Here is a 24,365-nt window from a genome sequence, read left to right on the forward strand (position 1 = left end):
ATAGAAGGTACTCCAGACTTGTAATTGAAGGTAACAGAGGTAGCAGAAGCAGGTTCTTAGTTTAAATTCGTCGCCAAAAATATGTAGTAATCAAGTCCACACTGGTAGGTATGATTCAAGATGATTTATTCAGGTTAGTTACAGGATCAGTTGTACAGCCAGTGTAGAACCAGTGAAGAGCCAGTAAGAGCCCTTAAAGAGCCCCACCAGGAGCAGCCAGCCAGGCGCTCAGCCCATCTCCAACTGTGTGTTTCACAGATCAACATTCCACATGACATCACCCAGTGTTCCACTGATGGAGAAGTAAATAGGAAGAAACACACTGTACCAAGATGTAACAGAACTCAAAGCCTGAAGCTCACTCACCCTCCTAGCTGAGGTGATAGAAACAAGGAAGACCGTTTAGAATGACAGCAGTCTCAAAGGACAACTATGCATAGGTTTGAATGGGAAACCCATTAAAAAAGTTAAAACCAGATTTAAATCCCACTGGGGCATAATGAAGGGAGTAGGCGGAAACATATTAGTAAGGCCCTTAATAAACCTTAAAAAAAATGGAGATTTTAAGAGAGACGGCTGATCAGGCAAGCAAAGAAATGCCGACAAAGTCGACAAATAACCACAGCACAACCCTGCTGGGCCAAAAGCAGTGAAAAACAGAGAACATCAGAAAGATGAGCCTTTAAGGGATCAACAGATCTCTCTCCACACCATTTAACAAATTTTGACCACCTGTAGGAGTAAATGGACTTAGTGGAGTGTCGCCTGGCCGATAAGATAACATCCACCACGTCAGGAGGGAGAGAGAAGGAACTCAGGTTGCCCCGTTCTATCTCCAGGCATGAAGGTTCAGGCTCTGGAGGTGGGGGTGAAGAACCTGCCCCTCCGACTGCAAGAGGAGGTCTACCCTGAGAGGGAGACAGAGCGGAGGGTGCGATGAGAGGTGAAGTAGATCTGTGTCCAACACCCTTCTTGGCCAATCCGGGGCGATCAATAGGACTTGGGCCAGGTCTTGGCGAATCTTCCTTAGAACCCGAGGAATCAAGGGTATGGAAAGAAACGCATAAAGGAGTTGTGAGCTCTAACTCAACTGAAACGCGTCCCCCAACACCCCCTGCATCGGAAACTGGAGACTGCAGAATGACGGGCAGTGCGCATTTTCGAGAGTGGCAAACAGGTCCACCCAAGGAGTCCCCCACGTCCGGAAGATGTGTCGAACTACCTACGGATGAAGCCTCCACTCGTGGTCAGCGGAGAACTGCCGACTGAGACTGTCCGCACGCACGTTCCGCACCCCGGCCAGATGATTTGCCATCAAGCAAATCTGATGATCCTGAGCCCAGGACCAAAGTCGCAAAGCCTCTCTGCAGAGACGGTACAACCCTACTCCTCCCTGCTTGCTGACATACCACATCGCGGCAGTGTTGTCAGTCAGGACTTTAACCGACTGACCACGAAGGGAAGGAAGAAAGGCCTTGAGCGCCAAAAGTATCGCCCGCAACTCCAAAAGATTGATATGAAACAATCTTTCCTCTGGAGACCAAAGACCCCTGATCTCCAGATCCCCCAGATGAGCACCCCACCATAGGGTAGAGGCATCCGTTATTACTGTGGCCACCGATGGCGGAAGATGAAAGGGCTTTCCTTGAGACAGATTGCCCTCCACACTCCACCAAGACAGATCCGCTGCAGCTTCTCTGGAGATCCTTACAGACTACCTGAGATCTCCGTTGTGCTGATACCACTGTCTGCGGAGGCACCACTGGAGCACCTTAATGTGCCAGCGTGCATGGTTGACCAACAGAATGCAGGAGGCGAACAGACCGAGCAGGCGTAGGACCTTGAGAACTGGAACAACCTCTCCATTGTGGAGCAAAGGGATCATTTCCTGAATGTCGAGAATCCTTTACGGAGGAGGAAAAGCTGGACACACAGTGGTATCCAGTACCGCCCATATGAACAGGTTGCGCTGAGAGGGTACCAGGTGAGACATGGGCACATTTATCGAAAAACCCAATCTGAACAACAGCTGAGTTTTTACCTGCAGATGACGACGCACCATCTCTGGCGACTGCCTTCAGAAGCCAGTCGTCCAGGTAGGGGAAAACTGGGATCTCCGACCTCCTGAGATGGGCAGCCACCACCGCCATCACCTTGGTGAAGACTTGCGGTGTAGTAGTAAGACCAAATGGAAAGACCGCAAACTGGTAATGTTGCGAACCAACCGTAAACCGGATATACTTCCTGAGGGACTTGAGGATTGGGATGTGAAACTATGCATCCTGCAAGTCGATGGACACCATCCAGTCCTCTTGTTGCAGCACCTGAAGAACCTGCGCTAGGGTGAGCATCTTGAGCCTCTCCTGCTTGAGAAACAGATTCAAGATTCTGAGATCCAGGATGGGTCGTAACCTGCCATCCTTCTTGGGAATCAGGAAATACCGGGAGTAGCATCCCTGACCCCTTTCCTGCTCCGGAACCACCTCTATCGCACCTTTTTGTAAAAGGACAAGCATTTCCTTCTGAAGAAGAAGTAAATGATCCTCCGTGCAAAACCCTTGGCAAGGAGGGTAAGGAGGGAATTCCCTGAAGGAAAGGGCGTACCCATTTTCTACCAGATCTAGAACCCAAAGGTCCAAAGTTAACGATTTCTAATCTTGTAGAAAATGGGTAAGCCGACCTCCCACAGGACCTACATGATCCAGGATGGCGGATCTAGTGCTGCTTTCCTGCGTTACCAGGAGGGGCTTGGGAGGTAGAGGAGGAGGAGGAAGAAGAAGGCTGACGCACGGCTCCATGAAGGCAACCTCTGCTCTTACCCCTATAGGATTTGTACAATGGGTTTTGTTGCTGTTGCTGCTGTTGAGGCGGTCTGTAACCACGAAAGGAAGACTTTCTGAAGCCACGGTATCGTCTATAGCCAAAACCTTTCGTCTGAGACTGCAGGCCTAAAGACTTTGCCGTGGCCTTACTGTCCTTAAATCTTTGTAGAGCAGAATCAGCTTTCTCTCCAAAACGTCTAGAGCCATCAAAAGGCAGATCAAGAAGGGCAGCCTGTACATCAGGAGAGAATCCAGAAGACCTCAACCACGCATGTCTTCTTGTTGCAATAGATGAACCCATCACCCTGGCAACAGAATCCGCCGTGTCCAGGCCAGACTGAATGACTTGGCGAGCCGCAGCCTGAGAGTCTGCCAGCACTTCACTCAGATTACCCCCATCTTCCACAAACAATTTAGGAAGAAGTTGTTTGGCAGAGTCCATAAGAGCATGAATATATCTACCCAAAAGACATGTGGCATTGGTAGACTTCAGAGCCATGCTAGCCGATGAAAAGACCTTCTTTGCAGATTGTTCCAACTTCTTGGAGTCCCGGTCAGCAGGAGCCTGCGCAAAAGCACCTGTGGACTGCTTGGAACAAGAAGCCTGCACTACTAAACTCTCAGGAGAGGGGAAGGATGAAAGGAACACCGGATCCCCTGGAGCAGATCTATATCTTCTGGACACCGACCTTGAAACTGCAGGAGCAGAAAGTGGGTTGCACCATACATCAAGGATTGGCTCAGTCAATGCTTTGTTAAAAGGCAAAAGTGGTTCAACCACAGAGGAAGGAGAATGAAGCACCTCTAAGTAAATTAGGCTTATACTCAGCCATAGGAAGCTGCAAATCCAAAAGTTCAGCAGCCTTCCTTATCACAATATATAGTAAGGTGCAACTTCTTTTGAGTGGGAAGCCTTCTGAGAAGCAAAGTTCCACTCTGGGAAAGTATCAAGTCCACTTGCCTCACACAATCCCTCAAACAAATCTTCCGTATCATAAACTTCCCCTTCCTCCATCTCCTCAGCCTGGTACTGTTCCTCCTCTAACAACCTCTGCGCTTCTCTCCTCGAGCGCACCTTCGGTTGCGGCGTCGGCGGCGCCACACACGGCGTCGATGGCTCCGGGAGTGGCGTCGAAAGAGGATCCGCTATAGCAACCGGCACCGATCGGATCCGAGAAGTTTCACGGGATGGAGCTGGGGAGTGTCCATACGGCGTCGACATCCTTGGAGCCGGAAACTGCCAGGACGGCGGCGTCTGCATAAATGGCACAAAGGGGGCCTGAGGATACTGGTGAGGCACTCCCAAACTAAAAGCCATAGGACCCATGGGACCTGAAGGTGCTCCAGAGGCGTACGAGGCCCTGGTGAACACGCTATACATCGCATTAAAAAAATGCGATGGATCCGAACCTGGCGACGGAAATTGTGGATACTACGCCGGTCAGGATCCAAACGAGGCACCTCAGGAGCCGGAGCCGCCGGAGCCGAAGGAACCTCATCACCAGCCAGATTCAACCCATCCTCTTGAGTCGGAGAAAATCTCGGCGTCGGTGACTGCTCCGGAGTCCCTTTGTAAGATGGAGAATGAACCGGAGTCACCTGAGAAGAAGGAGAGACAAAGTCCTTTACTCGACGCCGCTGGACTGGAGAAGGCGACCTCAAAGTCACAGCTTTCGACGATCGGCACCGAGATGCATGCCTCTTCTTTTTATGCTTTCTCTTAGAGCCATGCGACGTCGAATAGCTTGACTTCGATCTTTTTCGACCCCTTTTTTCTTTTCTTGCCTTGGCCATATACAGCTTGGCCTCCCGCTCCTTCAAAGCCTTCGGATTCATCTTCCTGCAAGAAGAACAGCCCTCGATGTCGTGGTCAGACGACAAGCACCAAAGACAAGTCTTACGGGTCAGTAATCGACATGTGTCCCCCGCATTCCTTACAGGGCTTAAAGCCCGACTTCCTCGGGGCCGACATGCCAAAGCAGAGAGAGATACAATACAAAATACAATGTATCCAGACAAAAGTATGGAGAGTTCCAGAGAAAACAGTTAGCATCGACAGCGCGGAAAAAAGGAAACTGACGTCATCACGCCAACGTTGCCCTCTTATGGCTCCAGTAATGTCATGCGAAGCCGCGTGCGGAGCCATAGCATTGTGACGACCTCGTCGGTGTGGAGAGCTAGGAAAACATTTCCGTGGAATGCTGGCGCAAGGGATATTCATAGGGTGAGGAATCCACAGGCAGATGTATCCATCAGAAGCCCACACTGTGTGTATATCAATCAATCAGTAATCTTATAAAGCGTTACTACATATCCGTGAGGTTCTCATGACGCTAAGTGAGGGAGGGCCGGGGGACGTGGGGGTCTGCGGTTCAGATGAAGATCCAGGTCTTGAGGTAGTTCCTGAATTGTGGCAGAGATGGGGATTGCTTGAGCTGCAGATGTATGGAATTCCAGGTCTTCACAGCTAGATAGGAGAAGGAACTTCCTCCTGCAGTGGTAATGCAGATCCGTGTAAGCACAAAAGGCACGTGGTGTTCACCAACCGCAGTGCTAGACTGATAGAAGAGAATATCCTCTTGCCAAAGGTATCCAGCCTTTTAAATTCCCTATCCAGTGGAGTGGTAGGGAACACACAGATTGATCCTGGAAGTAGAGGGCTGCACCACCAAGATCTGTGAGTTGGGGGTGCTGGGTGACGAAACTAGGGTTTCCAGGAGCAGGCACATGGCAGCAGTAAATCATCCTATGCACAGCAGCCCCTGTGCAGGGCTTGGACCACGTCCCAAGTAAGACATCGGTGAGGGCTTTGTTGAATAAGAGAAGAGGTTAAATGGGTAACTCTCGGCTCAAGCACCTCCGTCAAGACACTAGTGCTGACTACCACTGATGACAACTTATGGTCCAGGAACTCAGCCACCCTCTGCATCACTATTGCAAAGGAGACTCCCTCCTACATAGCCACAGTAGGTGTAGTGATACAGCCAGTGCCCTGTGAGGGGTCTAACCCACTGGCATCCACTGGTTCCTCATACCAGTTGTGTTCTTGTTCATTTAGGCGCTGGAGTCTATACTGGGCAACGCTGATCCGGCTCTGTGTCAGAGTCAGGAAGGGCAATGGAACTGGAATGGGCTCCGTGGAAGGTAGAGGTCTCACACCTAGTGTCATTCCAGATCCAACACTGGATCCACGGGATCCGACAGGCGTCAGGGGCGAACCCACCAGTTGGAATCCAGTAGGGACCCCTCCTGAGGGGCCATGCCACCCAAATAGGAGGTTAATGGCCTCATAGAAATACTAAAATGGGCAGGGGGTCATACTGGGAAACTCCAGGAGGCTTGGAGCAGACCCAAGCACAGGCCTCACAGAGGTGCAAAGCCTTGATCGTGTTCCAGCACCTCTTCCAGTGAGTTGGACGCTTGGACTTCTTGCACATGTGGGACTTACTCAACGATTTAGACTGCAACGATAATCGTCAGGAGTGGGTCTGCAAGTGGACCTGGGACCTTCTGCGCAACTAAGAGCATGGCAGGGTTGTCAGACGTCAGGCAGCAAGGAGCTTCAGGGGCCATTCCCTTAACATCTTCGGGTTCATGCTCTGCAGGCCTCATTAACAAACATTTGTCTGTGACAGGCACTGCAAGGTTTAAAACCTATTTGTTTCTTGGGTGACCCCTCCGATACCAGGAGAAAGGATCTCAAAAAAGCTCTTACAAAATGTCAAAAAAAGTTCAGTCAAAATGTGAGTGGAAGTAGCTCTTCCAGACCCGTGCGGCAAAAGTAAAAACTGAAGTCAGCGAGCTGGGACGGCACCTATTTGGCACCGCGCCCATCACATCCAGCGTTGATAGAGAGCCGAACAATGCCACCTACCAGCGCGCAAGGATACTGCCCAAGAATTTTCAGATCCAGTTTGATACCTGTGAATACTTCTAAAGTAAGGAATCTGTGGCTATAAGTCTCTGTCAGATAAAGAACGAAACATCAGATCCCTCTGCCTGGAGGGGGTCTAGCTGCTGTGTATCGAACCAAGCCACAAATTTGTTCCAATGAGAGATTTTTTTCAAGGGATGCCCAGCTGCCAACCACTACCTCTGGAGGAAGGTAGAAGGTGTTCAGCTGTTGCTGCTCAATTTCCAAGCATGAAGGTGGCGATTGCAACGACCGAGGTGGAGAACCCTGCCCTGCAGCAACAGAAGATCCTTCTGGAGGGGCAGCCTGATTGAAGGACAGATACTCATGCTCAGGAGTTCTGGATAAAGTACACAACAATATTCACAAGGAACTCATTTCCAATAAATGATCTATAGTTTGCGACTTCAGTCGTCGCTCTGAATTAATCACAATCATATATTTCAAATATGACCTTATAAGGAACGCAGTATCAATCATATAATAGCATTCATAATGAGCCCACACAAAACCTTTTTCCTTTCGGAATATACCTAACCTCAGCCGAGGTAGGTATTTTTAATCTACAGTTGTCTATATCACAGACTCATTGTCAAAAATACATACACAAAAAGATTCATTTGTTCTTAACATTTATAGTGATTTTGTGACCCCAAGTGAGAAACCATAACCTATTATAGTGATATTATGTGACATGCTCGAAAGAAGCTGACATAGCGAGCACCGAAGAAGAAGAGCACACATTGGAGTTTCGCAAAGGGAAGACTCTGAAGCCCAGAAAGAAAACCTGAAAATAAAGCTGACACAAAGAAAAGTAAAGACGAACGTGAAGAGAAATAACCCACATTACTGACAGATCTCCGCCTTAACTGGCTCCCCAACACATTTTCAAGAACCAGTATGGCATATATTTGTGTCCTACTAAAGTTTCCCCAGCCCTGAGGAAGACCTTCCAGCAAAACTTCACGGTCGCACCACAACGGTTGAAACACTTCCCTGAGGCCAAGAGCAACTTTTTAACTATTGCGTCAAAGGACGGAAAGTCTAAGCTTAATTAAGTTGGCATAGACTAGGACTATTATAGCTGTACTCTGACCTCACTTGGATCCCACACTAAGGCAGTATCGAAGAGACAAAGTAGATAGGTCCCGATATACTAAAGCAGTGTAGGGCATATTGGATCCACAACAGCTAATAAAGATCATTGAATGTCCTGTTTGATGCATTAGTGACATGTATGTAATGTTTAGTATGTTTTCTGTTTAGTGTGTATTAATTAGTCTTTTTGTGCCTTTTTTTAAATGTAGTAGACCAAATTGTTGATCTATTTTTTTGGTTCTATGTCTAACAATGCATTGATTGTTTTGTTGTCCATGCAAATGTGTTGCTGTGCTACTCCACTGTTCGTCTTAAAGACAAAATGTTTGAAATAGCAAATTTATGAGGCATATAAGTAAAAATTGATATAATCCATTTGAGTTGTATATTCGAATTTAAAAATGGGAAAACATTACCATGATGTTATAAGAACCACACAAGTAAGTACAGTTCATTAATTGAACAGACTCGGAGGTAACAGTAGGAGATCTCCGCCACTAAAAGATTGCTGATCCATGGTCTGAGAGGCACCTGTTAGCTGCAATTTTCAAAACATTTCCAGAGGCACAGGACTTTCTGGCACAGGGTCCTTGACCTTATGCCACCCCATATCATGTGTTGCAGTACCATATGGCAGTGGTGTTGTCGGTGAGCACCTGTACTAGCCTCCCCTTAATGGACCCAAACCAAAGCTGATGGCACTCACCTCCAGAAGGTTGATCTGGAGCCTGGATTTCGCCAGAGACCAGAGGCCTCTGATCTCTGTCTCTCCCAGATGGCCACCCCAACCTAGAAGCTATGCATCAGACACCACTGTCAGCTCTGGTTTGGGAAGGGAGAGGGTTCTGCAGCTGATGCCATTGCGGTCCAGCATCCACCACTGCAGATCTTTCGCAGTCTCCTCCAACATGTTGGAGTGGTCCCCTTGAAATTGGACCCACTTAGACTTCAGATACCACCACAAAGCCTGAAACTGCTATCTGGAGTGATGGACCAGCACAATGGAGGAGGCAATCAGCCCAAGTAGACTCAGAGTCGACCTCACTAAAATCCAGGACAGAGATTAAAAGACTGAGATCATAGCCTGAATGTTTACAGCTCTACTTTCAGGGGGAAAGACATGAAACCGAACCATGTCCAGAATGGCTCAGATAAAGTCGAGCATCTCTTTAGGATTCAGGTGCGAATTTGGCACGTTGATAGTGAACCTCAAAGATGACAGGAGGTTAGGCATAGTCTGCAGGTAGTTGATGACTGCCTGGGGTTAACCTACCTTCAACATCCAGTCGTCGCAACTGGGTAAAGATTGTGGCCTCTGACCTCCAAAGTGGTGCTACCATAACTTTTGTGAACACCCGTGGGGTGTTGGCAAGACCACAGGGAGCACATGAAATGGAAATGCTCCTATCCCACCATGGAACATAGGTAGCACCAATGGGCCTACAGGTGTGTGTATAGGAAAACAGGGATCCTCAAAGTCCAACGCCACTAGGCAGTCTCCATGGTCGAGCGCTGAGAAGACCTGGGCCAGTGTGAGAATCATGAATCTTTCCCTCCGGAGGAAGGTATTGAGTGCACAGGTCTACAGAAAAATAAAATAAAAGCCTCTGTCCTCCTTCAGCACTTCAAAGTAGCAGGAATACCTTCACCTTCTTGTGCAGGCACTCTCTTGACAGCCAAAAGGGCTTGTACTCACTGCCACAAAACGGATAGATGGCTCTTAGTCAGTCATTGAGGGGATGGTGGAAAGTGCGGGGGAATGGAAAAGAAGGGCAAGACAAACCCTTTTTAAACAATCTGCATGGCTCATCTGTCGGATATGATGGCCTGCCTACCTGGCAAGAATCATCAGATCCTGCCTTCCATCACATAGCTATGCTCCACTAAGGGCATGCTAAAGAGATTTGGCATGTGGATTTTTTTTTGGTGGGGTGGGTGGGGCAGTGGGCTAAGTGGCTTGTTGATTTTGACAGTGGGGCCGGTGGGCACCATGGCCTCACCTGCGAAACTGCTGGCACCTTGATGAGGCTGGATTGGCTGATGGTAAGGGATACCCTTGTTGAAGCCATGAAAGGAGGGATAGGGCTGAAGCAACTGGTGAGGTGGAGAAGACAAGCCTAGGAAGCATGTCATGGCCCAAATCTTCTTAAGCACTCCAGAGTTGAGTCAGCCTTGTTCCCAAACAGAAGAGTCCCGTCAAATGGCATGTCCATGAGGGATGACTAGACATCGCCTGAAAAAACGGTGGACCGTAGCCATGCATGGTAGCAAATGGCAACATTAGTGCCTATGGCCCGTCCGAGGAATCCGTGGTGTCCAAGCTACAATGAATTGTGAACTTGGTTGCATCACAACAGTCCTGTAAAGCCTGTATGAGTTCGTAGCTCATCAGAAACACCTAAAAGGACCCGAGCCAACAAAACCCAAAGGGTTTGGGAAGCGCCCCAGGAGGCAGTCGTCATTCACTGACACTAGAGTTAAGCTGGTAGATGAGAAGACCGACTGAACAGGTCTACCCGTTTTCCCTCCCTATCAGGGTGAATAGTTGGAAATGTGTTTGGGTTCATCCTGCTTGTAGACTGCTACACCACCAAACTTTCAAGGGATGGTTGCAGAGATAAAAACGCAGGGTTGCCCGGGGAAAGATAATTAGAAGATGAACTTTTAGCAAAGTTACCCGTTGCTTGCCTAAAGCATATCAAAATCCATTTGCATGAGTTACCACTGTTTTAACCAGGAGCTGACTAACTCCCCTGATGAAGTGTAAACTTGCTCCCAGGGCACAGACAAAGGCCTTGGGTGTGGGGAGGTGTTCTGTTGCTCTGGCAGGCTGACCATCTGGGCAGTGCCCAGAAACTTAACTTCAAAAGGCTCCTCCTGTCACAGGCAGATGTAGCTCATACCTGGGCATACCCCCTTGCTTTGTCCACCTACCCAGTCAGGCAGTAGGCCCAGTGGGAGAGGAGCTACCCCGAGAACTGTCTTTGAGGGACTACAAAGAGGTAGCTCATGTCCCTGGTGACATGTCTAAGGTGGGCCCATGAGCTCTGTGCAAGGAAGGAAAGGTTCTGACAAATTGTTTTTTGGCTGAGAGGGGCACTGTGGGATTGTTTACACTAAAACACAAAGGAAGTGATGCAAAAGTGGTAGGGTCACCTCGTTGGAACTTTATATTGGCTTAGGTAGTGGTCAGGATCCCCCCAACTATGACTGGCAACTAAGAAATAAATGTAGCACCCACAGTACCATCCTCAGATTACTTCTGGACCTCTGGAATAACTTAAGAGGTCTAGACCTGCTGTATGTGATCTGAGACGAGCCCAGAAGACTGGACCTACTCTCCCTCTTGTACCCAGGGCAAAGAAGTTACTCCAAGGGTCAGAAGGCTGACCAATTTGGGCTTCAGGGACACCACAAGCTTCAAGAGGCCCAGTTTCTGCATTTCCAGCTCACCAGTTCCAACTGGATCTGCCCTGCACTCTGCTGCTGGCCTCTACTGGAGTGAGTCTTGACACTCGGGTGCTGTGTGCAAGGTCCTGGACGCTTGGCTGGTGTCAAAGTGCACTCCTAACAAATCCTGAAATCTGGATGCAAGAAATATTTTGTTATGGGAACCAACTGGAACCACCCTGCCAAGCCGATCAGACTAAGGTGCATCGAAGCTGGGCCACAGATTCAGGCTGTTCCCTCTACCTACTTATATGCAGCAGCAGATCCGATTCACTCGGGCCTCGCAGAGACGGTATCTAGCTTTGTGGAGGCCCTGTTTGGCAACAGCCTGCAGCCTTGCTCGGCAGGAAGAATCCGAGCTGAAAAAAAGCAACTAATTCCAAAGATAGAAATCTTTACCGGGCAAAGGCGCACAAAGTATCCACCCTGTGAGGGACCTTCTCTGAAAACGAAATTAAGATTTCTCCCACTGTGAGTTTTCCAACCAAAATCAACGGCTTTCCCTAGACCACTGCCAGCGGCCATCAGATGACATGGAGCCCGCTTAAGCCTGATGTCTTGCTTCGATGGGGATTTTTGACTTCCAGTCCAAAGGTAAAACTCTTCACCGGGATGAATCTGGTCCTTGTATCCAACCAGTGCTCCTTCGAGGTCGGGCTTAATCTTTACCCATGTTCCAGTCATGCAGAAACAGATACTTGTAGTTGACGCTTAACATTTCATGCCGCTACTAGGAAAGTGGGTTTCTGCTGCAGCAACCCACTTTTTGCCAGGTTTCTGATGCAGTTTGACTTGATGTGCCCCGGATCCCTGCCAATCAGGTTCCCAGAGCCCGTGTTCTCTACCCAAAACTGTACCTATGTACAGGGGCGGTTGGTGGAATTTGAAACTGGTGGGGCGTATGCAGAACGAATCAGCCCGACGAGAATAAGGGGGATTCTCACCCGTGAAGAATTTTTTTTCAAATTGGCATGTTTTTGGTGCGATTTTCAGCACTATTTCTGTGATAAATGGACTAAAAATTCTGTTCTTCTAGGCATTCATAAAAGAAAACTCATTATTTCAGAGAATTTCTAGATTGCCAACAAGTCTCACTTCTGAAGAGGGCTAGGGTACTAAGCAAGACTGCTTTGGCTCTACCCTTTCCAATAGAAAACACTAGTTAGCAATGTGAACAAGTGCCAGGCAGAGACGGATTTGCCTTTGGTTCGGTTCTTAGGCAGCAGAGGGCCAGTGGGTAACCTGTGTAGGGCTGGAGGCTGCCATCTATGGTGCACACAGAAGCGTAGGTTGCTGTGTTAGGCCGCTCTCTGAGATCTTCGCCAGTCTCGCAGCCTTGCTGTCAGGTGTTTAATCAGCTCTGAGCTGGACTGGTGTTGTGTGGGCTACATGCTGTCACTTTTAATGTGTGTGTTCACGGGAGGACACTGGAGCCCTCCCACATACATACCCAGAGGCATTGGGCTCAAAGTTGTTGACACAGTAATATGTGATATGATCTTATCAAAACTGATGTGACAATCATGGGCCGAGGAGTGGGGAGAGAGCCAAGCAAGACAATGCTCTCCTCCATTCACACTGACTCAGCCAGGAAACCCTGCTACACTGCCTTTGCCTGCTCCTCCGGTACCCAGTTGGGGCGGTCACCACCTCCATATAGAACATTGTGAGGTGGTTACGAATCCGATGCCACCTTGTCTCAGTGCACGAGCAGGACAGAAATAAACATCCTAGCTGCTTCTTGATTGGGCCACTTAAGTGCAGCAGCGCACATTCCCCAGGAAAAACAACCGAAGGAGCTGGATACAAACATGTGAGATGGAGGGTCCGGCTTTGCTATTTGGTGTTTATTTTTAATGACACCAGGATATCAGACGCACGAGGCTCAGAGAGGCCGGCCCTGATCTAAGATCACAATAGCTTTTCTTTTTTTTAAAGGACTGTAATCTGCACTACACTTGTGGCAACTAACTAAACAAAGAACCAACTTCCCCTAGTGCAAGCTCACATGGTCCGGTCCCTTAGCTGTGCACACACTCCCAGCCCCGCAAACCAAACATACACAAATGCAACTAATACTATGCTCTTGGTACTTACATAATGTGCATTTCGACCATTACTTTCGCAACATGGTATCATCTATATATAATTAGAGCCCACACAATCCACACACCACTAAACGGAAATCTTTACATTTAAAACACGAAAGATAACCAGCTGTTGTGGAAAGCTTGTGTGTCAGGCTGAAACATATTGGCATCGACATTACACAGGCCAAAACACTGCAACACAAAAGAAGACTCGAGAGAACCTTCCCCGTCTGCGAAAGGCGCACTGCTCTGCGGCAGCTCCGTGTTCATCACACAGGCAGGGACAGAAACTGACTAGTACGCAAGCTAGCATAACTGCCTGGCTACGTGTGCTCACTCAAGCAGGCCTTATAAAAAGGTCAAGCGATAGACATAAAAAACACACTGGCATTTGCTGACAAGATGCTCTTGGGCCGCATGTCCCTGCTCCAGCCAATGGCCGTGAGTTGTTGTGCTCGGTTTTGTGTCATGGCGGGCCCCACCAATACATTGCTATTATTTGCTAACACACACGTAGGCCACTGTACGCCTTTCCTTTCCCAGCGCGATAAAGGGCGGCTTCAAATAACGCAGCTGTAGTGTCCATTCAATGCGCGCTGCTCGACTCCTGTTCACTTCCAAGACTCCGGCTATTTTGTGCTCTTCTAATGGACTGAAGTCGGAAGTTGACCAACTCGGGGCAAAATGTCTGCATGGTGAAGCCAGGACTCTACCTAGCCACAATCGCGGCTAGCATCGCAATACTCACGGGGGCCGGGGAATAAAAATAAATTAAATAAAAAGACCAAAAACTTACCTGACCGCCGGTCCGCGCCGCATCTTCTGGGCCCTTGGCGCCTTCACTGGAGTGGCAACCCCGCCCTCCTCAGCCAATCCTGGTGCTGGAGCAGCACCAGGATTGACTCACGGCACAGTTACTCTCCGCCTGCCTGCCCATTAGGAGACCGATGTTTGAGCCTTTGCTCAACCCTCGCTCTCCTAATGGGCATGCGCCAACCAGAGCGGGCACAAGTGCGCATGACTGGGCACGGTGCGAAAATTCGCGCACCTTCCCAACTCGTGCGCACTTGTGCTGCTGCCCCATGTCTGACAATGCATGCCAGTCAACATGACGCAGGACCGCCCACCCCCTTCAGACTCTGAAGGGGGTGGGCAGTCAGACATCATGCTGACTGACATGATTGTCAGTTCTCCCTCGGCGTCTTAGAACTTAAGTAAACTCAGAGATTACTTAAGTTCAGAGACGCCGAGGGAGCTGCGGGCGAGGGTGGGGGGGCAACGCCCCAGCGCCCTAATGGACTATGTACCCCCAATTCGCACCTCTCTGGCCACAAGCCCCTTGTAAAAGGTAACATGAGTACCAAGAGAACTCTGAGCAGGGAAGGCCTCTAAGGGCTGCAGCACCTATTGTGCCACCCTTAGGGGCCCTGTACCCAAACACCCACACACTGCCATTACAGGCTGTGTGCTTTGGTGCAAAGAAAAGTCAAGAATCGACATTGCACCCATCCCTGTTTGCCATGATGCAACCGACTGCCCGGGGCCTAGATATGTCACCCCTCTAGCAGGGTTCACTAGCCCCAGGTGAGGGTACAGTTGCATGAGCACTGTACCCCTACAGTGTCTAAGTCCATTCTTAGACATTGAAAGTGAAGTAAAGCCATAAAGAGTATTTGGTCTGGGAGTTGGTCATTACGAACTCGACAGCTCCACAATGGATTTACTGAAATCTGGGAAGTTTGGTAGCAAACGTCTCAGCACATTAAACCCACCCTGATGCCAGAGGGGATTTAATGTGAAATGCACACAGAGGGCATCTTAGAAATACGCCCTGAAAAGCGACCAGCCCTGGTGTGGTGTCTGGACCTCTGGGTACAGAGCCTCTGCTTTCCTTTCTGGGTTCAGAAACAAAGACCATCGTGGGCAGATGTGTCCTGCCTCCTCCCCAGGATGGGCTGTGTCCATGAAGGGGAAGCTTCAAAGACCTGCCACTTTTGTAAGCGGTCCCTGCCTTTTGCTGCCCCCCCAGCAACTGACTCCCACTGGTTCTGACCCCCACTTTGGGTGGGAGTATCAGTGGGAAAACCTAGTTAGGAGGAGAGGTGTGCCCACCTTTGCCAACCCCACCTCTCAGGTGCGGGAGGTGAAGCACATCTCTCAGTCCCCTCCATCTTGAAGATGATGGGACGCGGACAATTAGAGAGAGGCTAATGCTCCCCTCCCACTGGAGGATGGCATAATAGAGGCTGTACCCACCACAAGGAAGGGACTTATTGGTCCCGACCTGCACACCCCTGTATATGTCCCTAGATTTAGTATTTAGGGGGGACCCTGAACTTTGTCTCCTCAGATTCCTGCAAACTACGAAGATGAAAGATGGAAGAAGTTGCAGAGGAGACTGTGGAGAAAGAATGGCGGTCGCAGACCAACCGGCCCGTCTGAGGTTTACAGAGATCCAGCAACAACAGTCGACTTGTCCTGCAGCCAGCAACCTCCAGAACCTTAGGAGAACTGAATGCCTTCAACTTAGACCAGATCTCCTGCGAACAGGAGCTCTGTTCCAAAGACTCTGAGCCTGCTGAGCATGAAGAAACTCAATGCCAGGAACCACCACTGCACCAGTCGCCTATGGCCCGAGTCTAAGTTGCCCACCGGTCCCAGCGAGGTCCTACATCACTCCAGAGCCAGAGTCCACCATGAGTTGACCCCCTCCTGGACTCCCCATCATCTCCTACAGCCTCTGTCTCAAATTCTTAACTCTGGTTCTACTTATTAGATTTTTGTCATTTTGGTGTCATTTTATTTATTAAAATGTATTCTTGTTTTCTAAATTGGTTTAGATTTTTTGCTTGTGTTGTGTTTTGACTATTACTGTTTGAGTACTGCATAAATACTTTACACATTGGCTCTAAGTTAAGCCTGCTTGCTCTGTGACACAGCTACCAGGGGGTTGTGTTCAGATTAATTTAGTGACTTTATTGGTTCACTCTGACAAGGATTAGGATTATTATTTGAGGGTGGTACTTACCCTTGAACTAATACCGCAATCTCTTATACTAAGCCTCAGAGAAGGAGTCACCTGCGACTTTGGCTTATTGACTGAGAGCCCCCAACGATGTCTGGAACTTGACTGGTTATTGTGCACTACTGACTGTAGCAAGTCCGCCTTCAACAGACAGTTGTAGAGGTTGGAGAAGACTGGTCTCCTCAAACTCCAAAAATGGGCAGCAACCAGCACTATCACTTTCATGAACATTAGAGGGGCACTGGTGAGGCTGAAGGGAAGCACAGCAAACTGAAATTTTCTTTGCCAACCTTTAACTGCCGGTAAGACCATAGGTTATATGAAAATACGCTTTCCGCAAGTCGAAGGCCATGATCCAGTCACCAGGATCCGGGGCAGACAGAACCTGGTCCAGAAGGCATTTTAGAACCTGGATACCAGACTCTCTGTGCCTAGCCTGGAGCCACAAGAATGACTTGGGCCTAATCGTTTTTGATTTTCTTCAGAACTCTGGGCAGAAGTGGTATGGGCAGAAAGGTGTACAGCAGGCCTGAGCTCCACTCGCAACGGAAAGCGTCGCCTCTGCCCAGTGTTCATTTTGAACTTTAAGTACAGATGGAAGAACGGTCATGGAGGGTTTGCCGAAATAAAAATATACCGCAGCAAACACTTTCCCCCCAGGTGGTGTAATCAGCCAGATTGGGAATAAGTACTTTAGGTAAACACATGGTAAGGATCCTGTGTTTCTCCACAGGCGAAGTATGTGGAAAGACCGCATAGAGTTGCTCGAATGTTTCTGCAAGCCAGTAATGGAAATCATCCCTATTCTGGGGATGTTTACCCATCACTGAATTAATCATGATGGGACTAATAACAAGACCACCACCATGTCCAGGTGGTTGAGCAGCGGCTCCAGCTGGAGCCACCTGGATATTACGTGACAAACTGTATTAAAGCATCAACGATGTATGCAAATGTCTCAGCTCTGCGATAGGAACATTAAGGTAATTTAGATGAGGTGTAAACCCAGCCAAAACTGGCCACGTGGCCCCATTGACTGATAACGGGCCTAAACGGACCACAGAAACAGGGTGAGGAAGGGCGGAATTAAACCAGATCGTATGCTGCCAAGCCATTAAAGGAAATTCAAGTAATCGATATGGGCGATAATCCCACCGGACAGCGGAGGCAGTATATTCGTGAAACAAATTATCATTCCTATCCACTGCCGGAAAGGTAACCCAAGAATAGAAAACTTCGAACAACAAACATAAAATCACCCCCTCCATTGGGGACTGCTTGTTGAGCCAAGTAAGCTGTGACCGCAGCGCGGTTGAGCACCGCAATAGCAACCACCATAAGAGGAGTAGGAAAAGGATCCAAAAAACGGTAGTGCACTAGCTAGTCAATATAGAAAGAAGAAACTTTTAAACTTCAAGCTTGAAAAACCTACATTAATCAAATATAGGAGGCTAAGCTCTCACACCACGGACGTCTCTGGAACTGGTGAGAGGGTATTGATGACAAGCACAGGTGCATCTCAGTGGTCCTGCGAATAAGTATCATACCAAATGTTGGTGGCGCCATGTTGCAGGGACTCTGCACGTTCACAGAACTATGTGCAGGAAAATGTGATCTCGGTGTGTAGGGGCTAAGCCTTCCTACCACCTTAGTGCCAACGAACCCAGGACCGACTAGCTATAGTGTCTCACTCGCTCTCCTACACACTCATGAAGATGCAAATGATTAGACATAGGATGGGTCTGGATGGCGCTGTCCTTGAATGGTTCAGGTCCTTCCTCCATAACCGATCTCAAAGATTCCTCATTGACGGCAAACTATCCGCTCCCACCCCGGTCACGGTTGGAGTCCCTCAAGGCTCAACCCTGTCTCCTACCCTCTTTAATCTTTACTTGGAGCCTCTCACTGAAATTCTACGCTCCGCCAATATCTCCTACCACATGTACGCGGATGACACCCAAATCTACATCAATATCTCCTCACTCAAGGAGGTCCTCGCCCTGAACGAAACCCTGAAACTAACCGTTCAGTGGCTTGCCACTAACCAACTAAAACTCAAGGCCAAGAAAACTGAATTTCTCCTGATCTCCCCATCCAAAGCCAACCCGGAGCTACAGGTGTGGTTCAAGGCCATCACAGCCCTAAATTGTCCCCCGACCATCGTGGACTCCGCCAAATCACTGGGCATATTTCTTGACTGCAACCTGAACATGCGTGACCACATTAATTCAATGGCCAAGACAGCCAGATTCCACCTGAGCTACCTCTGGAAACTAAAACCCTTCATCGATGCTCCTGATTTGAAAATGGCAGTCCAAGCTCTAGTCATATCCAGACTGGAATTTGGATGCTCCACCCTCACAGGCCTACCCAAGCGCTCCTTGGCACCGCTAAAAGCCTGTCTCAACGCGGCTGCCAGACTACTCACCGGCACCAGGAAATTCGACCACATCTCTCCACATCTGAAAGCCCTAAACTGGCTCCCTCTAGAGGCCAGAATACAGTTGAAACTGGCGTGCATTACACACAAGGCCTTATACGCAAACTCCCCGGCATACCTCTCACAGAAGCTTGTGCTATCGGGAGGAAACAGGAAATCTCGCTCCACTAACAGTCTCCTGCTCCGACCCGCCCACTTTCGTAAAAAAAGAACCTACAATAGGGCATTCACCGGGGCAGCACCAAGAATTTGGAACTCCTTCCCGCCCGTTATCAGAAGAATCCCCACTCTTGCTCGCTTCAAGAAGGAAGCCAAAACCTTCCTCATGGGTAAATTCCTGTACTAAGTCCTCCTCTCAGCAGATATGACTTGCTGCTTGATTCCATGACTATTGCGTCTTCCGCAACCCTATAACCGGACTCCATCGAGACCCAAGGGGGCCACGGTCTCTGCCAACCCTAGCTTGAATTTTAGCTCTCATGTGTGCTCCCTTTGCCCCCATGCTCCCTCATCCCCCCCCACCTATATGTTATATTTCTTTGCTTTTGATACTTTACTGTTTGCACTGTTTCTCTATGATGTTTTTTCCTGTTAACCATGTAAAGCGCTCTGATACCCTCATGGGTCATGTTCGCGCTCTATAAAACACTAAAATAAATAAATAAATAGACACCCCAGAACACAACACTCCCGGATCTCTAAGGAAACGTGGTAACAAGACACACCTTTTTGCTCATACTCTCGTACCTGTCCACAATAAGAACTGGCCCAAAAACGAATATAGTTTAAAATGTTTATTTCAACTATTGTGCTCTAAAACGCAGTATACGAGCCACAACCAGCAGCAAAGTGCATAAAATCAATACAGTTAACATTGCAGCAAGGCCATATATCATAAAGGGAGATGTCAAGACAGCAGCTAAAGGACTATAATCCCTAACCCCTATCCGCTTGGTAAGAAGAATCAGTATTATATAATAGAAGATCTCTGGGCTTTGTCAGCAGACCCCATAACTTAGTGCCTAGATGGTATATCTACATCACAGGAACCGCATGGCTCTTCTCCCTGTGTGTGTTTACTAAACATGCATCCTCATAATATCAAAGCAAGAGTTTCCAGCAGCAGCTGTGTTTAGCATGTTTTGTCTAGGTGCTGGGGACTGACCAGAACAGAACAAGGGGCATTGTTTATCGACCTTGCTTACAGTGTTCAGACTAAACCCCAGGAACAGGCCAGAGAGCGAACAAAGCAGACGGTTCTCATGTAAAAGGCGTAAACAGAGTCTTGCAAGAATAAAGCCATGTAGTAACTTGCGCAAAAGCAGCATCATGGTTGCCGGGCCCATGCTAACTTAGCGCTGTCGACAATGTCCCTGTCAGCCGTGTGACAGAACTTGGACAACAACCCTGTCTCTACAGTGGTCCCCTTCAGGCACATGGTGGTCTTCAACTCTTGCTCTATCATGGCACATGGCATTGTCCTTCATGTTTACCCCCTCTTACCTATAGTGTCACTGAATACAGCGCTCCCATGGGCAATCACCTGCACTTTACAGTGGCCCCTCCTGGCATACAGGGTCACAGACTACAGTGCCCTCATGAGCAGTGCACTTCACTTTCCAGGATTTTGGTGAGATTGACTCTGAGGCGGCTGAGACTCATGGCATTCTGCATCCTGTTGGTGAATCACACCAGATTGCGTGTGTAGGCTCTGCAGCGGAAACGGAAGTTCCAGTAGCTACAGCATCAGGGGAATCTCTCAACTGTGATCCAGATCTCAGAGGGAACTGCAAAAGACCTTCAGTGGTGGTTGATGAGCAGCGATTTGGTCAGAGGCAGACCCCTCTCCCTTCCCCAACCAGATCTCACAGTAGTGACAGATGCGTCACTCCTGGGATGGGGCGGCCATCTGGGAGACGTGGAGCTCAGCGAACACTGGTCTCCAGTGGAGCCAGGGCTCCACATCAGTTTGTTAGAACTTTGGGTGATCCGGTTGGCAGTAAAAGCATTTCATCCCTTTGTCAAGGAGAAGTTAGTGCAGGTTTTCACGGACAACACAACCACCATGTGGGACTGCAACAAACAGGGCGTGGTGTGGTCATGGACCCTTTGTCAAGAGGCCATGTGTCTGTACATTGCTGGAACAGCAGGGTATAACCTTGGTGGTTCAACACCTGCCAGGTTCCCTGAACACCAGAGCGGGCTAACTCAGCCATTGAGGCCTAGCCATCATGAATGGTGTCTCCGGTCGGAGGTGACGCAAGGTCTCTTTCAGCAGTGGAGAGAGCCTTGGTTAGATCTGTTCGCCTCCAAAGAGGTGTCAAGACTACTGGCATCCCACAGTTCCTCTCTCCAGTCCTGCTCAGATCCCATCTGATCAGTTGACCCCTCCCAGTCCTCCTCCTCCTCAGGTTGCCAATCTGGGCAAAAAGGGACCCCAGGAGTGAACAGGGGCACAAAAATCCCTCTTGGCGCCGGATCTAGTGTCTGGCGATGCTCCAGGTCCACATCGGGATGGAGGCTGGGGTCGACACCGGCCTGGGACACGACCGGTGTCGGTTGCGGTGCCGGAGGAAGCTGCGCAGGTGGAGGCGTAATCAGGTCAACCGGCGCCGATCCGGATCCATGGGGGCATGACGCACCGGGGCTGGAGCCGACGGCAGAGAAGGCCTAAGACCCCCGACCGAGTCTGTGGGGCCCGAAGGCACGCCTGCAGGTTCGGGTCACTCAAAGATGGTATTAATTGCTTTATAGAACGTACAAAGTTGGGCGGGATTCGCTCCAGGTCCCGGGAAGGGGGGAAACGTGGAGCCGTGGGAGGGGCACCGCCTGCATCCCTCGTCGCGTCAGCCGACCGACGGGGAGGAGTCGAAGAGCAACAATGCTTCTTCAACTTCATTTTGTGCTTCGACTTATAGGCTGTCGGAAAGTGCCTAGGCTCCTCCACAGCCGCGGGGGTGGCACCACCCGCACACTCAGCCGTGTCGCTCAACAGGCGAAGAGCGATGCCACTTCTTTGACTTCTTGTGCTCGACTTACCTGACCCCAAGTGCCAAGACTTCGTCAAACAATGGTGGCAGCTCCTCGACCGGCCCCATTACCTCCCACAGGACCCGGACCTTAAACGGCATGGAGCAGACTCCCGGGCCTCAAGCAACTTTTGGGACTGCTCCCACAAAGTTTTTGGAGCCATGGCCCGGCAGTCGGGGCATGACGAGGGGTCGTGGTCGCGCCCCAGGCAATAGAGACACTCACGGTACGGGTCCGTCACCAACATCATGCGGGGACAAGCCTCGCAAGACTTAAAACCAGACATCCCTATACACCAGGAGTCAAAGAACAGAGACAAAAAGTCCCCCAAAAACTCAGTAAAAAATTGGATGGGGGTACCGCTCTCTCCGGATCTGCACTTGCTGGCACGGAAAAAGAAAGAACTGACATCTTCGCGTGAGGGCGGCTGCTAAGTAGATGCGATCACGATGCCTACAACGGACTCGGAGCCGAACGACGCCACCTTCTGACGTGCAGGGGTACTGATGAAGAAAACTTTCCGGATCCAGTCTGACGCCTGGGGATATTCTAAGGTAAGGAATCTATCACTAAAGTGTCTCTTTCAGATGCTCGCTCACTCTGTGAGCAGAAGTGATGGCAACAAGGAAAGCTGTCTTCCGAGTGAGGAGCCTGAGAGGACAGTTGTGTAGAGGCTCGAAGGAAGCGCACATAAGTTAAGACAATGTTCAAGTCCCACAGGGGAATCACGAAAGGAGATGGAGGAAAGAGATGAGTAATGCCCTTAAAGAATCTATTTACAACTGGGTATTTGAACAAAGATGGCTGATCTGGTAACCGAAGGAAAGAAGAGATGGCCGCAAGATAGCCTTTAAGAGTGCCCAGGGCAGAGTCCTGCTGGGCCAAAGAAAGTATACACAAAAGGACCTCTGAAAGAGGGGCAGAAAGGGGATCCACAGCCTTTGCTGCGCACCATGCCACAAAATCATTCCATTGACAGGTGTATACTGTTTTAGTGGAGGGACGCCTGCCTGCCAAGATGACATTACAGACTTCAGGTGGAAGGTCAAAAGCTCTCAACTGTCGCCACTCAATCTTCACACAAGTAGGTGGAGGCTGGACAGGTTTGGGTGAAGACCCCTCCCCTGCTGCTGCGACAGAAGAACATCCCAAAGAGGCAGTCTGATCGGAGGATCGATGGCCATGGTCAGGAGCTCTGGGTACCAAATTCTTTGTGCCCAGTCCGGAGCCACAAGAGTAACTTGAGGCCAGTCACGCTTGATCATCTTCAGCACTCTGGGCAGAAGAGGTACAGGCGGAAAGGCATAGAGGAGGCCGCAGTTCCGCTTGCGACAAAAAGCGTTGCCGAGCGAGTGTCGCCTTGGAAACTCTAAGATGCAGAATTGCAGACATTGCGCTTTCTCTTCGGTGGCGAACAGATCTAACCAAGGCTCTCCCCACCACTGAAAGAGACGTTGCACCACCGCCAAGTGAAGACGCCATTTGTGATCTACTAGGCACCGGCGGCTGAGTTTGACGTTCCAGCCATGTCCAGAGCCTGTTGTCATAGGGTGCATAACCCCACCTCGCCCTGTTTGTTGCAGTACCACATGGTAGTGGTGTTTTCCGTGAACACCTGCACCACCCTCCCCCTTTAGAGAGGGAAGGAATGCCTTCAGTGCCATGCAGATCACCCAGAGATCCCGAAGATTGATATGGAGCCGGGACTCCACTGGAAACCAGACGCCTCTGATCTTCGCCTCTCCCAGAAGCCTCCCCATTCCAGGATTGACACATCTGTCACCACAGTGAGGTCTGGTTGGGGAAGGGAGAGGGATCTGCCTCAGACACAAGCCTGGTTCGTTAGCCACCACTGCAATTGCTGCGCAGTTCCCTCTGTGATCTGGACATAGTCGGAAATATTCCCCATATGCTGTGCCCACTGGAACTTCAGGTCCCGCATATGCCATCTGGCATGATCAACCAACAGGATGCAGGAGGTCATGAATCCTCAGGAGACTCAGGGTCATTCTCATCGAAATCCGGGATAGAGGCTAAAACATCGGTACCATAACCCAAATATCCCGGACTAGCAGCTCGGGTTGATTGGCCTGAAACTGCACTATGTCCAAAACGGCACCAATGAAAGGGAGCGTCTGAGAGGGAGTCAGGTGTGACTTTGGCACGCCGATAGTGAACTCCAGATAATGCAAGAGGTCCACCGTATTCTGATGGTGGGAGATGACAGCCTGGGGCAAGCCCGACTTCAACAGCCAGTCGTCGGGATAGGAGAAGACTGGAACCCCTGACCTGCGCAGATAAGCTGCGACCACCGCCATCACTTTTGTGAACACTTAAGGGCACTGGTAAGGCCAAAGGGGAGCACGGTGAACTGAAAATGACCTACCTTGAACCGCAGATCGTGCCTGTGGGCTGGCAAGACGTGAATATGAAAATAGGCGTCCTGCAAGTCCAGTGCTCCCATCCAGTCTCCAGGGTCGAGGACTCGAGCCAAGGT

Source organism: Triturus cristatus, chromosome 11 (genome assembly GCF_964204655.1).
Source record: "Triturus cristatus chromosome 11, aTriCri1.1, whole genome shotgun sequence".
NCBI lineage: Eukaryota > Metazoa > Chordata > Amphibia > Caudata > Salamandridae > Triturus > Triturus cristatus.